Here is a 13,386-nt window from a genome sequence, read left to right on the forward strand (position 1 = left end):
AATAGCGTCATGGAGGTTAGAAACACAGAGGGCTATATGATCGGGAAATCCTCGGCAGTCTCTAGAGTAGGTTACATGGTCGGTACAACATTGTGGGCTGAAGAGCCTGTAATGTGCTGTAGATTTCTGTGTTCTGTGTCAAAGACAGGCAGAGGGATAAGTTTAAATGGACAGGAGGACAGCATGAAAAGGTTGGGCCGAAAGGCCTGTGTTAGTGCCGTAAGTGACGGGTTCTGTCCCAACCATCGACTCTAATCCCCTCAGCAGATGCTGCCTGACATGATAACGTTCTTGAAAAGTTGCATTCAGTTCCGCTTAGCATTCTGTACAAAGGATGTTTTGTGCTGGAAGAGTGCAGAGGAGATTCATCATGATTGAGGGGGCTTCTGTTCATAAGGCAAAGGAACAGAATTAGGCCATTCAGCCCATTGAGTCAGCCACCTTTCCATCATGACTGATCCCAGATCGCACTCAATTCCAGATATCTGACCTCCCGCCATATCCTTTGATTCCCTGACCGATCAGGAAACGATCAACTTCCACCTTGAATATACCCACACACTCGGCATCGACCGCAGTCTGTGGCAAAGCATTCCACAGATCCAATACTCTTGGCTAATTAAAAAAATAAGCTGCTTTCCTCTGTTGGAAAAGGTGGCCCCTCAACTTTGTGGCTGTGCCCCACCACAGGAAATACCTTCTCCACATCCACCTTATCCAGTCCTTTCAACATTCGGTAGGTTTCAATGAGATGCCCCGCATTTTTCTGAGTTCCAGTGAGCACAGGGTCAAAGCTGCCAAGTGCTCCTCATATTTTAACCCCTTCATTCCCGAAATCATCTTTCTGAACTTCCTCTGGACTCTCTCCAATGACAACACATCCTGTCTGAGATGTGGGGCCCAACACTGTTAACAATACTCCAAGTGTGGCCTGACTCGTGTCTTATAAAGCCTCAGCATTATCTCTTTGCTATTATATTCATGGGGTGAGATTGGACTGTGTTGATCTACAGGGGGATCTTGGAATCCGAGATCATAACTCCCAGATAGTGGTTCCATTGTCAGGCAGTTATGTTGCAGTTGTATAAATCTCTAGTTTATCCACATCTGGAGAATTGCATTTGAAGACAGGAATAATGCGGAGGTTTTGGATGGTGAGTGGAAGAGGCTTAACAGGATGCTGCCTGGATAAAGTGAGACTGGACAATCTCGGGGAATTTTCTCCGGAGTGGCAGAGGCTGAGGGAGATCTGACAGACGTTTACAGGAATGTGAGAGACACAGACAGAGTGGACAGCCGGGATTTTTTCTCTAAAGAGGAAATGTCCAATGCCAGTGGGCATGCACTTCAGGACAAAGGGGGAATACATCCTCATTGGTCCTTTTTGCACTATTGAAGTATTTTGTGATTTAGTGTAATTTTGTCTTTTCTCTGCATAGCTGCTGTTGGAAAAAAAAACAATTAGAAAAGACAATGATGTTAAAAACTTGACTCAGAATGTTTAAAGAAGATTTGCAGTTCAAGTTTTGTTTTTCATTCCCAGAGTGGTGGGTGTCTGGAGTGAATATCGGGTGGTGGTGGAGGCAGATGTGATAGAGGCTATTGGATCCCACGTGGATGTGAGGAGAATGGAGGGATGTGTTCCTTGTGTTGGCAGAAGGGATTGGTTTAGTAAGGCATGAAGTGACCAGTTCAATTGGTTCAGAACAACACAGCGAGCAGAAGGGCCTGTTCAAGGACAAGTGCAGCAAGCAGAGGAGGTAAACTGGATAAAGTGATCCCACTCAGAGAACAGACTGTGACGTCAGTGGATATATGCCGGCATCACAGTTCTCTCACCAAAGATACTTTACTGCTGGATAAAATGAAGTTTGTGAAGTTTATAAACAATCGGGTGAATTGTACTGATCAGGCATCTCATCCTACTGAGGAAATTAAAATTATTGTGAAAGCTGCAGAAAGGTATCTTGGTGTAACTGGTGTTTTGTGGGAAGCTGTAAATGAAGCTCTGAGTTGTGGGGGTTTCTGCATCCCAGTCTACTTGTGAAGATATGTAATGGGATTGAAATATTGAAGTGAAATGCAAGAAGCCTGATTTTACATGGCCAACACTTTCAGCAGTTTATTTCTGATTGGTCAGATTCTTCCGATGTTATATCTGTTCAGGAAACCTGCACATTTTAAGTTTTATTCCTGTGCAGGATTATATTGTCGTTTGGCTTGACAGGTCAGTTGGTAGAGGGGTGGTGGTGTCACTTTTATAAGGAAAGTGTTGTGAATGGGAATGAAATGTATCATGAACTTATAGAAAATCTTGATTCAAAAGGTATGTGTATGAGTTTCTTTTGCGAAAATATTAGCTTTCTGAATCGTATTTGGAGGTTTGGCCATCTACTTTTCTCATGGAAAATGGTTGTTGTAGTTCCCATTCTAAAACCTGGATCTCCCCATCTGATCCTCCTTGTAGGCCAATATCATTAAAGTCTCATTTATGTAAACTTGTAGAACGTACGGTAATCGAATGTTTGAATTATATTTTCGATAAAAGAGGTAACTTCATGTTTTATCAGAGGGGAATTTGGAACGGTAGAATAAGATGATAAGACAAAGGAGCAGAAGTCGGTCATTCGGCCCATCGAGTCTGCTCTGCCTTTTTATCATGAGCTGCTCCATTCTCCCATTTAGTCCCACTCCCCCGCCTTCTCACCATAACCTTTGATACCCTGGCTACTCAGATACCTAGCAATCTCTGCCTTAAATAACATTGGAATCAGTTTGGGTTTGGAAGATGATAATAGGAAAGTACAGTTAAATAAAGATGATGTAATAGCAGTATTTTTGATATTGAAAAGGCAAATAATATTAATTGAAGGATGGACTTTTGATTAATTTTTGGAAATGCAAATGAGAGGGCTATTGTACAATTTTTTCTGATTGTTTCTATTTGTACGTCTTGTAAAGGCATGGATGGGCAAGTTTGACGTTGAATTCATTTTTATATTTGGAAGATGGTATTAGTAAAGCCAGTTAAATATAGATATTGTAACAACAGTATTTTTACTATTCAAAAGGCAGATGGTATTTATGGAAGAAAAGAATTTTTATGAAATTGTGGAAATGAGGATGGAGGGGCTATTATCTAACTTTGAGTTGTTTTAATTGAACGCTTTGTGTCAGGTATGGGTGGGAAAGTTATATGCAGGTTGTTATGAGATAGAGACTGGGATCCCTCAGGCAGTATTTATTATTTTACATTATAATTAATAATATTTTTCTCTGAGATAGGTTTTTCATTGTAAATCCCTTTATGCAGATGATGGAGGTTTATGGATTAGAGGCAGAAATTTCACTTTTACTGTATATAGGATGCTTTAGCAATTAGTAAGGTTGAACAGTGGGCGACTAGATGGGATTTAAGCTTTCAGTAGCAAAAACACAAGTTATGTGCTTTACAAAATGGATTAGCAGACCTGCACTTGATTACAAATGATATGGTCAAACTCCTTAAAACTCCTTATCACGCTGGGAATATGGGTGTATTGTCCCACTGTAGCTTTCTCTGTAACCCCACTTTGTTGTTTTTTCCAATGACTGTAGTTAATTTTAGGTTACACAACTGGATTCTGTTCTTCCTGAGAGTCTGTTGGTTCACGAGTATATGAATGAAAGTTATTATCATACGGTCAGCATTTTTACAGATGGATTAAAAAATAATTTAACAGGGAATGTTGGTATGTCTGTTTTCATTTTTTGTGTGTGCCTGAGATGCAGGTAATGATAAAGAAATCACTTACCAGCCATTTGTGGGTCTATGGAGCAGAATTCTTTGCTTTGATTTTAGGGTTACAGTGTGTGGAGGAAATTGGTCCTTGCAAACTTGTAATTTGTTCAGATTCTCTTTCGGTTCTGATGAGCCTTAAAACAGGACATTCTAGCAGTAGGTCAGATTGACTGTTGGAAACTCATCAAGCATTATTTCATTTACAAAGTTCGGTTCATATGTCTGCACCTTATGGGCCCTGCACATCGCACTGTTGAGGGAAATGATGGAGTTGACTGTTTAGCAACAAAACCTGTTAGAAGTTCAGCTGTGGATATAGACATTCCACTTCGCAAATCAGAAGCTAAGGGGATGGTAGGGTTAAGAATTCAGGACTTATGGCAAGATCTGTAGTAAAATTGACACAAGGACTGATGCCTTTACAGAATACATAAACAAGTTGGGTTTTTGGAAGAAGGGCTTAAAACAGGAAGGGAAGGAATGATATTGACACGACTTAGAATTGCCAACACTGTGCTTAATTATCCCTTGTATCTAATTAGAAAACTTCATTCTGTGTCACAGGACCATAGAACCAGAGAACACTACAGCACAGAACAGGCCCTTCAGCCCTTCATGTTGTGCCGACCCATATAATCCTTAAAAAAAAGTACTAAACCCACACTACCCCATAACCCTCTAATTTTCTTTCATCCATGTGCCTGTCCAAGAGGTTCTTAAATACCCCTAACGTTGTAGCCTCCACCACCAACCCTGGCAAGTCATTCCAGGCACTCACAACCCTCTGTGTAAAAAAAACTTACCCCTGATGTCTCCCCTAAATTTCCATCCCTTTATCTTGTACCTTCGCCCTCTGGTGTTTGCTATTGGTGCCCTGGGAAACAGGTACTGACTATCCATCCTATCTATGCCTCTCATAATCTTGTAGACCTCTATCAAGTTCCCTCTCATTCTTCTACGCTCCAAAGACAAAAGTCCCAGCTCTGCTAACCTTGCTTCATATGACTGTCGTGTACATTTTGTCATTATGGAACTTTTAAACACATACTATTTCAGTGTGAAGCAGATATGGGTGAAAATAATCAAATGCAGCCTTCAGTACAGTCTTTGAGGGGTTGATAGTTTTCAGATAAAAACTTTATTAAGTTATAGTACTGACTTTAAATTAATTCACAGTATTGAACAGGCAAAGGCATATAATAATGGAATCGTCCCAATTGTATCAGGACGTTACTCTGGGGATGACGACTTAACAGAGTTGGCTGACGGATGTGGGAATAGCAGGAGAGACATATCCCACCGAAGAAGTTCTCCAATGGCAGGGGTAGGAATCCGTCACTGACAAGTGAAGTTAACGACTGTGTTCAGCCTAAGGAAATGGCATATAAGGTAGCAAAGGTGAGTGGGATGTTGGGTTATTGGGATGGTCTTAAAATCCAACAAAAGTCAATGAAAGAAGCCATAAGAATGGTCAAGACAAATTATGAGGGCAAACTGGCCAATAATATAAATCAGGATACTAAAAGCTTAGTTTTCAGTTACATGAAGAGTGAAAGGGAGATGAGAGTTGATTCTGGACCACTGGAAAATGATGCTGGTGAAGTCGTAATGGGGGACAAAGAAATGGCAGATGAACTTAATGAACAATCTTCACTGTCTTTTCCAGTCAGCACCACCCCCACTTGTCCCATTTAACCTGTCTCATTACGGATGGACTGTAGGACCCGGGGGAGCTCAGGACCCTATTCTATTCTGTTGTTGGACGCGGTGAACGAGTTAAAATTAATGGATCGATAATTCTCATCTCATGATTATTTCACTCTCTGCATATTTACACTTACAGTGATCTTACTCCTGACGCCGGTCCCAGGACCCAACCCATTTACAGACCCGGAGCGGAACCGGAGCAGATCCTCAGCCACTGGTTTTCATCCCCAGTCGCGAAGAAAGGATAAAGTTTCCCCGTGAATTTATTCCCAGTGAAGGTGTGGAGATGGGACTTGGATGAGTATTCCTTTGTCCCCTTTCCCACAACCCAATCGCCCACAGCCCCTCATTAGGACACGGGATGGAAATGCACAGATCCTTAAGCAATACAGGTCCTGATGAAGGGTTTCAGCCCAAGCCATCGACTGTCTACTCTTTTCCAGAGATGCTTCCTGGCCTGCTGAGTTCCTCCAGCATTTTGTGTGTGTTAATCTACTTTAAATATACTCAATTATCTGTCCTCCGCAGCTACCTGCTGCAGATTCACTATTCCCTGGTGAAAGAAATTCCTCCTCGTCTCTGTTCGAAATGAGCATCCTCCAGTCTGAGACTGTGCCATCTGCTCCTCGACCCACCCACATCCTCCAGACATCAACTCTCTCCAGACAGGAGACCAGGCAAGACCTTCATCAGGACCTGTGTAGCTTGGATTACCAGCATCCGCAGATTTTCATTCTCCAGTCGGAGGCTGTGCCATCTGGTCCGCGACCCACCCACATCCTCCAGACATCAACTCTCTCCAGACAGGAGACCAGGCAAGACCTTCATCAGGACCTGTGTAGCTCGGATTACCAGCATCCGCAGATTTTCATCCTCCAGTCGGAGGCTATGCCATCTGGTCCTCGACCCACCCACATCCTCCAGACATCAACTCTCTCCAGACAGGAGACCAGGCAAGACCTTCACCAGGACCTGTGTAGCTCGGATTACCAGCATCCGCAGATTTTCATCCTCCAGTCGGAGGCTGTGCCATCTGGTCCTCGACCCACCCACATCCTCCAGACATCAACTCTCTCCAGTCAGGAGACCAGGCATGACCTTCACCAGGACCTGTGTAGCTCGGATTACCAGCATCCGCAGATTTTCTCATGTGTGATCTTTAAAGCACAAGTTGATAGGTTAACTTCTTGATTAGTCAGAGTCTCAAAAGTTATGGGGAGGAGGCGGGAGGATAGGTTTGAGAGGGATAATAACTCAGCCATCCTTCTAAACTTCAGTGAGTACAGGCCCAGAATCAACAAATATGTCTCATATGTTAACTCTTTCATTCCCGGAATCATTCTTGTGAGCCTCCTGGACCCTTTCCAATGCCAGCGCATCTTATCCAATATGAGGACCGATAACTGATGACAATACTGCAAGTGTGGTCTGATTAATGCCTTATAAATCCTCAGTGTTTCATCCTTGCTTTTGTACTCTAATCCTCCCAAAATGAAAGCAAACATTGAGTTTGCCGACCTTACAACTGACACAAACTGCAAGTTAACCTTTAGGGAATCCTGCACAACGTCACCCAAGTCCCTTTGCACTTCTGATTTTTGAATTTTTTCCCTGTTTACATAATTGTCTCTGCCTTTATTCCTTCTACCAAAGTGCATGCACGACTTCCCTACTCAATAATCCATCTATCACTTATTTGCCCATTTCCTGATCTGTCTCTGCCCTTCCCCAGATTCCGAGCCTCTGCAGCACTACTTGGCCCTTCCCCTATCTTCATATCGTCTGCAAGCTTTGCCACAAAGGCAACAATTCTGTCATCCAAATCATTCTTCTGTATATCTTGGCCTTATGTTCCTCAAAGAATTCCAACAGATTCATCAGGCAAGATTTCCCCTTAAGGGAAGACATGCTGTCTTTGCTCTATTTTATCATTTGCCTCCATGTACCTTGAAACGCGTCCTTACCACTGGACTCCAACATCTTCCCAAGCACACCACATCCAGACTAACTCACCTATAATTTTTCTTTCCCCAGCTGCTCTGCCTTCTAAAACAGTGAAGTGACCTTTGCAATTTCCAGTCATCTTGAATGATCTAGTGATTCTTGATAAGTCATTAATAATGTCCCCATATTGTCTTCAGCTAACTCTTTCCGAACACTGGGGTTTGGTCCACCTTGTCCAGGTACCTTCAGACCTTCGATCTTCCCACGCACTCTCTCCTGAGTATTAGCAACAGCACTCATTTCTCTCCCCTGACACTCTCACATTTCTGACGTACAGCTGTTATCATTCACAGAGAGGATTGACACACGATATTGAATAAGTACCTCTGCCATGTCCTTTGTCACATCTCTCCTCTCCATTGTCATTTTCTAGGGTAGTCGTCACCAACCTTTATAAGCCCAACATTTACTACCTTGGCCTCAGTAAAAGGCGAGATCGACTCCAAATTGATTAGTCACACACATGTGCACTGGGGCAGAGAAGACCGGAAGTACAATCCCGCAACCCAGAAGTAGAAATAATGCATAAGCACCAGAGGTACCCACTATTTTTGTACAGTGGACCGGTTTAATATTGAGAACATCCTTGCGGACCAGCCGACGGGGGTTGTGTGTTAAACACGACCTTCACTGCTTTTGGCACCAAAAGTAATATTGGACACGGCCTACCCTACCACACTGAAGTCTACTGGTTGAGCAGAGGTGTTGTGCTCAAACATTTTCTTTCAATTACGTGCGGAAATTTGACTATTCATCAATGAGAAAGGGAAGCCAGTGGCAGAGTTCGATGACCCAGACTGGCTTCACGATCTTGCATTTTTGGTGGATATAACAGAGCACTTAAATATGCTTAATGTTAACATGCAAGGCCCAAACAATCTTGTTACGGAATATTACAACAGCATTTGTGCCTTTCAAATTGAATTAGGCCTGTTGGAGCTGCAACTATCCCGGAGCAACCCAGCTCATTTCCCCTCTTTGCAGTCTGCGTGTGTCGCTCATGGTAACAATGACAACATGGAGAGTTAGAAGGACAAAATATCACAGCTGGAAAGTAAGTTTCAGAATCAATTTCAAGTCTTCAGTCAGCTGGAGAAGGAATTCTCACCATTTTGCTCGGCGTTTGCCATCACCGCAGCTTCAGATGTGCCGGAGGAACTCAAAATGGAACTAATTGAAATCCAGTGTAACTCGGCTTTGAAATATAAATTTGTGACTGTGAGTCTGGACTCATTCTATCAATACCTTGGACCGATGTACCCCAAGATGACAGACTTTGCCTCAAAGATCCTTTGCATCGTCGGGACAAGATATCTCTGTGAGCAGGCGTTGATCCGGCCCGCATGAAGCTGCATTTTGCCCAATCCGGCCTGTGACCTAAAATGAGTTTGACACCCCTGATATACTACATCCCTGTTATACGACTTGTAACTCCTCAAGGAATTCCAACAGGTTTGTCAGGCAAGATTTTCCCTTGAGGAAACCATACTGACTTTGTCCCACCTTGTCCTGTGTCACGAAGTATTCCATATGGGCATACTTAACAATTGACTCCAACATCTTCGAAACCACAGAGGTGAGGCTAACTAGTCTATAATTTCCTTTCTGCTGCTTTCCTCCTTACTAAAAGAGTGCAGCGACAGTTGAAATTTTCAGGTCCTCTGACGATGCCAGAGTCAAATGATTTTTGAAAGATCATTTCAAATGCCTCCAGAATGCCTATTGCTACCTCTTTCAGAACACTAAGGTGCAGTTCATCTGGTCCGGGTGACTTATGTACCTTTAGGTCTTTCAGCGTTTTGAGCACCTTCTCCCTTGTACCAGTAACTGCACTCACTTCTCTTCCCTCGCACCCTTCAACACCGGGCACAGAGCTAGTGTTTTGCACGGTGAAGACTGGTGCAAAGTACTCATTTAGCTCATCTGCCATCTCTTTGTCCTCCGTTAATGTATATCCAGCCTCATTATCTAGCGATCCTGTTACCACTCTCATCTCTTTTACTTTATTTACCTGCTTGGAAAAAAAACTTCTACTATCCACTTTGATATTGTTTGCTAGCTTGGTTTCAAATTTCATTCTTCTCCTCCCAATGATTATTTTAGTTCTGCTCTGTAGGTATTTAAAGCTCCTGAATCCTCTGTCTTCCTAATAATTTTTGATTTGTTGTTGCCCCTCTCGTTTGCTTTTACATTAGCTTGTCTTCCCTTATCTGCCACAGTTGTACTATTTTGCCATTTGAGTATTTATTTATTTTTGGAATACATCGATCCTGCACCTTCCTCATTTTCCCAGAAACTGTCACCATTTCTGCTCTGTTGTCATCATTGCCAGCATCTTCGTGCAGTTTGCTTTGGCCAACTCCTTCTTCAATCCACTGTCATTTCCTTTACTCCAGTGAAATACTACAACATCAGACTTTACATTCTCCTTATCAAATTTCAAGTTGAGCTCAGTCATGTCGTGAACACTGTCTCCTAAGGGTTCTTTTACCTAATCACCTCTGGTTCAATACATAACAGCAGCAGGAGACAGGGAGGAGACAGGTGTAGCGCTTGTCCCGCTTGCAGGTGTCAGTGCCAGGAGGGAGAGGAGCGAGTGGATAAAAGAGTTACGTAGACAGCGATTCTGAGTGGGCTGGGTGTAGGGAGAGATGTGCTTGGTGTTAGAATCCGGCTGGAGATGGTAAAAGATGTCAGGATAAGTTGGATATAGAGACTCGTGTTGTGGTAGGTCGGACTTTGGAGATACACTTGGTTGATTTTACCTTGTACATTTTAACAGCTTCTTTAATCGGCATGAAGCAGTGCTCTTTGTGTTTCTGCGCATCTCTACAGATCACACAGTACAGTACCTTCTCCGTTTCACAAAACAGCTTCAGTTCTTCTTCATGTTCCTCGCAGTGACGTTTACTTTCCTTCCCTTTTGCATTCAGGCTTAGATTCCGAACTTTGTGTGTCAGATTTGCTAAGGCCTGATTCACCCTGAGGGTGCGGTCAGCAAACACCTCTCTACATTCCGGGCAGGAGTTTCTCTCCTCCCTTTCCCAACACCGTGTGATACACGAGCGACAGAAGTTGTGTCCACACTCCAGTATAACCGATTCGGTGAAGAAATCCAGGCAGACGGGACAAATTGCTTCCTCGGTCCAACTGTCATCCTGTCCTTTCGAAGCCATGTTAACTCCAGCACTTTCCTGATTCAGAATGCTTTCCCTTTCGGGGAGCTGCTGATCAGCTGCACGCTGCAGTGTCGGGCACTGACCGTGGTTTTGCTGGATGTGTTCAGCTATTTCCATATCAGGGTGGGATCAGAAAAATGTTAAACATGTGGGAACAGTAAAGAAAACGTGGCCCTGGACTGCCTAAGCCCGGATGCGAAAGCAGGAGGGTTGGGCTTCTGAAAAAAAAACAGAGCGACAGAAACGTCAACTGAATCTCCAAAGGCCTCATCCCCGGGATCAGAAGGACCATCCCCTTGGATTGGACGGACCATCCCCTGGGATCAGACGGACCGTCCCCGGGATCGGACGGGCCGTCCCCCGGGATCAGACGGACCATCCCTGGGATCAGAAGGACCATCCCCTGGAAGACGATTGAAGTCGTGTGGTGAAAAAAGAAGCCACAGGGCCGATCAACTCAGTCCCTGGATTGGGGTCTCTGGCGAGCTGCTGTTGGCGACCCGTAGGCGTGGTGGGCTGAAGAAGAAGCAGAACAGAAATGAAGCCGGAGAGAAGAGCCTGGTTCAGTCTGAAAGGGAGAAGTTCTGAAAAGAGAGGCCCAAGAGACTGCACGTGCTGGAACCTGCAGTAAGAAACATGATCCTGGAAGAATTGTGGTGAGAAATGTACAGTCGCCCTTCCTGGTCGAGATCCTTCATCTGGAATGTCGATTGTCCACTTCCCCCCACAGATCGCTGCAGTTGCTGCCTGACCCGCTGAGTTCCTCCAGCGGCTTGTTTTTTTTTAATTTTTCTCGGGAAATAAATAACGAGAACATGAAATAACTGCAGCGGCTGCTGATGGATCTGAGGTGCTCTCATTCGGAACATGCCTGACCTTTCACCTCAGCGCCACTTTCCTGCAAAGTTCCCAACATCGCTGAGACACCAAATTTGCCTTTTCAATTCAGAAACCTTGTGGGGAAAATTCAAAAATATTTGCCGCACTCTGGGTGAGAAACTTTCTCCTCATCTCTGTCCTGCTGAGCTGACCTCTGATTTTGATTCTGGATCCCTGGTTCCAAACCACAGCCCTGAAACATCATACCTACCGCTACCCTGTCCGTATAATCTCTCTAAAGACATCTCCTTGTCCTTCTCTCTCCCCAAATCAATCTGGGAAACCTTCTCTTCATTCCCTTCATCCCACAGGCTGACTCCAGGAGGGAAACCAGACCTGTGCACAGTGTTCCATTGTACGCTCTCACCAGGACCCCATATACCTTCGGAGGAGATCTTTATTCTTTTATTTAAACCTTCCTTCCCATTCAATGCTCTTCATTTAATATCGAACTCAAACAGTGAACAGACACAACACAGCCTCAGCCATGAATTTGAGGGGCAGGTGTTGCAACAGTTTGAGCTTCATACCGGGGGCCACGGAGCAAGCAGGGTGTCACAAAGGGAGGAATGTGGGGGTGCTGTATGTCTGAGCCCAGCTGTGTGTGTTTGTGTATCAGAATCAGGTTTAATATCACAGGCATATGTGTGAAATTTGTTGTTTTGTGACAGCAATACATTGCAATACATAGTAATGAGAAGTATAAATTACAACAAATATGTACAACATTATATTTAAAAGGTAGTGCAAAAGAGAGGAAAAATACTGAGCAACTGTTCATGGGCTCATTGTCCATTCAGAAATCTTATAGCCGAGGGAAAAAAGCTGTACCTGAAACAGTGAGTGGCTCTTTAAGACCGTGTACGTCCTCCTTGAGGGCAGCAATGAGACGAAGGCATATCCTGGGTGATGGGGGTCCTTAATGATAGATGCCACCTTTTTGTGGCATCATCTTTTGAATGTGTCCTGGATGCTGTGGAGTCCAGAGCCCATGAAGGAGCTGGCTGAGTTTACAACTTTCTGCAGCATTTTCCGATCCTGTGCAGCGGCCTCTCCACACCGATATATCACCTTTCTCACTTTTCATTGTTTAAGGATGAGCACATTACACATGTGCTGCATTTACTGAAATTGTGCAGCGTATTAATTTAAAATAAAGGACCCGGTGCTTTCCCGGCGTTGATGACGTTTAAACTCTTCTCAGGCTTCCAACCGGGTACAGGTATCTATTTCAATCAGCATGCCAATACCAAACTCTGCATCTTCGTCAGTGACGACGCCTGGGCATGTCTAATTGGGGCGGTTGACGGAAATATATATACCACTGGACTAGACATGCCCGGGCATCATCCCCGATGAAGATGGCAGAGTTTGTAATGGAAACATTGGTTAAAGTTGACACCTTTACCCGGCTGGAAGCAGGAGAATTTATTATCCTGTTAAAAAATTCATCATCATCGAAGTAAGTTCCTTTATCTTATTAGAGAAGTGATATATTTTTCAGAAGCGCTGACTTTTTTTGTCTTACACTTCTTGCCATCGTTCTCAGCTCTTTGTTTAGTTTGCTGAGAATTTGTATGTTTGTCTGTACTCTAAGATAAACTGGAATTTTGAAATTAAGGCCACTCGTTATTTTTAACTCCCGGGAGAACTCGAAGGATCAGAAATTAAACAGTTTCCACAGGAGAAGAAATCAGACATGATGGGATGGCAGGCAGACTGGAAGGGCCTGATGTTCTAATTTTGCTCCTTTGTCTCATGGCTCATCGGTCTATGAACTTGTGCAGCCGCATTTGAGGCTCCATGACAATGGGAGACCATAAGGTGCAGGAGCAG

At 43.9% G+C, this 13,386-nt stretch overlaps 1 long non-coding RNA gene across 1 annotated transcript in view; it reads left to right on the forward strand.

Annotated features, from left to right (window-relative positions):
- LOC132385775 (uncharacterized) overlaps positions 1-13,168 on the forward strand; it is a 488,678-nt gene extending 475,510 nt beyond the window's left edge. The window contains exon 4 of the long non-coding RNA XR_009509273.1: positions 7,866-13,168. This is a non-coding gene — a long non-coding RNA (uncharacterized LOC132385775). The remainder of the gene's footprint in view (positions 1-7,865) is intronic.
- The last annotated feature ends 218 nt before the right edge of the window (positions 13,169-13,386 follow it).

The sequence above is a fragment of the Hypanus sabinus genome, assembly GCF_030144855.1.
Source record: "Hypanus sabinus isolate sHypSab1 chromosome X2 unlocalized genomic scaffold, sHypSab1.hap1 SUPER_X2_unloc_2, whole genome shotgun sequence".
Classification (NCBI taxonomy): Eukaryota; Metazoa; Chordata; class Chondrichthyes; order Myliobatiformes; family Dasyatidae; genus Hypanus; species Hypanus sabinus.